This window comes from Dasypus novemcinctus, chromosome 3 (genome assembly GCF_030445035.2).
Source record: "Dasypus novemcinctus isolate mDasNov1 chromosome 3, mDasNov1.1.hap2, whole genome shotgun sequence".
Taxonomy (NCBI): Eukaryota; Metazoa; Chordata; class Mammalia; order Cingulata; family Dasypodidae; genus Dasypus; species Dasypus novemcinctus.
In genome coordinates this window covers 147,262,828-147,266,932 of record NC_080675.1, presented here as the reverse complement: position 1 = coordinate 147,266,932, position 4,105 = coordinate 147,262,828, and positions in this window count along the sequence as shown.

Below are 4,105 nucleotides of genomic sequence, written 5' to 3'. Positions count from 1 at the left end.
TTAACTGCTCTTAAACTACCCCAGAGGTTCTTAAACTTACATTCTGATCCCACTGATGTTCCAGCAAGTAATCCTAGGTGTCTGGCTATAAAATGGTATAACATTTCTGTTAAGTTTTCAGAAATGTATTACTAGATTTTCTCAATTGTAAGCATTTCTTACAATTTTTCTTTAACAATGGTATCTGATATAGCAAGTATTAGCAAATGATGGAATGGGAAGAAAGGAACAAATAGTGTGTATTACGGGGAAAATTCAGATAGCTGAGCTAGCTTCATAGGTGTCGTTTTTAAAATAACATGCATGACAATGGTCTGTTTTATGTCATTTCATAGTGTTGCATAGAAAAACGCTGGGACTTTTTGAATCAGAAATTTGAAAGCCATAGATAGTAACTGATAAATCCAAAACATATGATACAAAACAATTCTAATTAAAAGCCCACAGCACTCATATAACAAGAATGCTTTCATTGCCAGGAAGTATGCAGGATGGAACCCTCCTGCATAAGCCTGGAAAGGGGGACTGTGGGAAGGTTGCCCATTCCCCCATCCAGGCCTACCACCCAGGTAGGGAGCTAGGGCCAGTAAAAGCCAGTTTTGAGTAAGGGTTCATCCTTCACAGAGGCCAAGACAATTTCAAATACTGCAGGCCACAGATTGACAGTGCACCTTCCAGCTACACCACTTGCATTTTCCTGGGCTTACTTGCAAACGCATTCTTACTGCATTTGCACTTGAACATGCTTCGTTAAGGCTGGGATCAGGAAAATAACTGTTTCCCTCAGTTAGCTCCAGGTGGAGAGTAGATGGCTGTAATTTATGGCTTGAGAACTCAGAAACACTTGTAATTCAAGCTTCCTCTAGCCTCCTCTCCTGGTAATTTTCCATGCAGGCAGGGTGTGCCTGTGACTCAGTTTGTGGTGATGTGGTCATCCACTGGGGAGGAGCCTTCAGCCTGATTCCCACCTCTCATTCTGGCTCTTGGGTGGAGAATGGGAAAAGTGTGGTGCTGAGTCATTACTGGGTTACTTAGTAGCTTCTCTAAGGATGGATTCTGAGATGGATGGTTAAGGAATATCTCAGCTTCTGGTGAGGATAAGGTAGGCTCCAATTCACTTGAAGGGGCATTAGCCCCTTTGGAACCCAGTACTTAAACCAAAAATATCTCAAAAAACCCCCTGCAATGGAACCAGAGATGCTACCCTTTAAGTTAAAGCATTGTCTACAAAAATTATTTTACCTAGGAGAGAGACCTACCTGTCCTTCCCAGGGTAAGTGGGTCAGATTAGCTGACAGCCAGTGAGCAAATACAGACACAGAGCTAGGGGCTGGAAATACAGTGCCAAGGAAAAAGCAGACTGGGGTCCCTGGGGAGGGAGCACTTAATCTACTGGTCTTGGTACCTTTCTTGGTTTTCCAAATCTTGACTGAGGCGTTATCTCATCTCCACACCCTGTGGGTCAGGATCCTCCCAGTCCGTGTCTTGTCCTTGAGATTGAAAGTGTCAGAAGTGTATCCAGGCAGAATATTTTTGGAGGTAGAATCTGCTTACAATTCCACTTAGATCTTAGGGAGTCTGAGCTCTGGCTACACTTTCCAGGAAGAAAGGGGAGAGTACAGGTCCTCCAACAGTGTGGCTTGGTGCAGAGCATTAGACCATTCTAAGAGGTTTTGTTTAGTTAGCCCAAGCAATTCATGGCAGGAGAAAGGTTTTTAGAAATTACACCATCTGACCAGATCACTTTGGCCGAGGCAGAGTCCTTCTATTAGAATGACTGAGGACTTAGTCTTCTCCCCAAGCTGCTCCCCTCCTGCTTCTAAGTACTGATGAGGCATTTCCTCAGGAGCCTGGGGTAAATCTAGATACATAGTTGCAATTCAGAAAACAGTCTATATTTTGCTGTTCCTTCCACTAGAACCTTCCCACATCCGTCTCTTTAAGTTTCCTAACCAGCATTCCATGCCTAGCTCAAATGTTCTCTCTTCCATGAAACTTCCCTTTCCCACACAAACAACTGTTCTCTCTTTATCCTAATTCCAAAAAGCCAGCTTTTTCTTTCTTCCAGGATTTCTCTAGGCAAACTCCAGGATTAAAGATTTTGTGTTACCGAGGCCGGCCTGAAGAGATTTTGGAAGTCTGAAGGCAGACTTCCAAAATCCATGTGGCCCTGACCTGGCTCTGGAAAGGGCAGATAAGGTCCAGAGTGAGAATCATTTATGCTTAAAACCTGACATTCAGGGCCTGTGGGCTGTTCTGGAAGTCTCTCTTAGGCTGAGAGAGAAATACCAACAGTGCTGTTTCAGGCAAAGACCAAGAAGTCACAATAATGGATGGGAAAGCCTATAATCTTATGGTTTTCACCAGGGCCAAGTTTGTCTCTGGTGTCCAGGATGAGGTCACAATGTCATTTACTGACACCACTACCCCCTATCCCTGCAACCAGGGGCTCCAAATGAGTTTAGAGAGTTAAACTACTAGAGTCCAGATTCTGTGGTTCTGTGGCAGATATCCAAACAGGTTAAAGCAGTCTACACCCTCATTCTCATACCACAATCCACTGAGCCTAGCAGCTACCCCCACTCTCCCATCCTGACTAGGTCAGTGAGTACAGTGGACAGACTGGCTCTAGGGGGTAGGGACTGCCCTTCAGCACCTCCAGTTTCCTTTAGCCCTGGGGTTACATGTTCCTGGGCCAAAGGAGTCACGATTCAGGAGAAGGGTCTAGAGAAGTAGAGCAAGCCGAGTTACTTGGATCCAGAAAAATGTTCTGACTATTCCTACAGAAAGAGGATGCCTACTGAGTGCTGTGTTGGACTCATTCACATATATCACCTGATCAAACCCCAACCTAGGAAGCAGGAATTGTTCTCTACTTACTTTTAAAGAGCTGGAGTCTTAGTCTTACATTAAATTGCAGAGCATAGTCATAGAGCTAGTGAGTGGAATTGGAACTAAAATATGATGGAACCCAAGCTTGCTCTTCTATGCTGTTTCTCAGCAAAACAATATTGACCATCTTAAACTCATTGCAGCAGTTTTTCACCATACATATAATGTGAGCAAGGATAGAGTGTTATGGCAGCATTATCATAACTGTGGGGTGATCAGATAGAACTTTAAGTTTAAAATGCAACATATTCCAGCATTATGTTTTACAGATCACTTCCATCTTAGTGTTGCTGAGCACTTGTTCATCTTCAGCTCAGGGGTCAGAAAAGGCCATTTATGCTATCCCCCTTTGGATAGGGAGGAATCTGACTCCCTGGTGGGGCTTGATCCCCCTTCCCACTTCTCTCAACAACTTCGTGTCCTTTCACAGTTTAATAACCAAGCATTTACTTCCTACGTTCAACTGAGGGAAAGAGAAAAGGCTTACAGAAGAAATTAAAAGAAAGGATTTTATCTTAATCAGAAATTTACTTTTATCCTGTCACTGTCTTTTCCTCAACTTCTCTGAGCTATCAGAAAAGCATAACGAGGACCTCTGATTCAGCTGCAGGCAGGATGCCTGAGCATGTCATACCTATTAGTCTCATTTTCCAGGAAAAGGGAAAAAGGAACCTTAAGAGAACAGTCTTCACTCTCTTGAATGGAGCAACATTGTATCTGCTCTTAAAAGTTGGCTGAGTGAAGGCAAGAATTTTAACTGTTTCATTGATAGCTGTTCTCATCACTGGTTGTTGGCTACATATTGGGGAATCGGAAAATGTCTTTAAAAATGTAAGATAAACTCCAACAATATTGGTTTAAATAGAAGACTAGGTTGAAAGTAGAAATACTGACCCCTGCATAAATTATCAACTCCAACGTTCTGACTTGATTTTACTGATGGTCAGTTGTGCACTTAAACTTAATGTTTTCTAGCTTTTTATTCAAGCATTACTCAAGCACTCGCTCTGCAGGATTTCAGCTCCTATAAGTGTATTCTCACGGCCCCAACCAGTCCTTCCTTGTTCCAGGATCCTAGGATAATAAATAGCCTTAAGGGCAAAAGAGCATCGGGCTCCCACCCCCACTCCAGAGCCTGAGCCACCTGGGAAGGCGGCCGGGCGCCTGCCCTCACCACGGGTTCCTGGCCCTCCTGTTCTCATCTCGTGCTCGC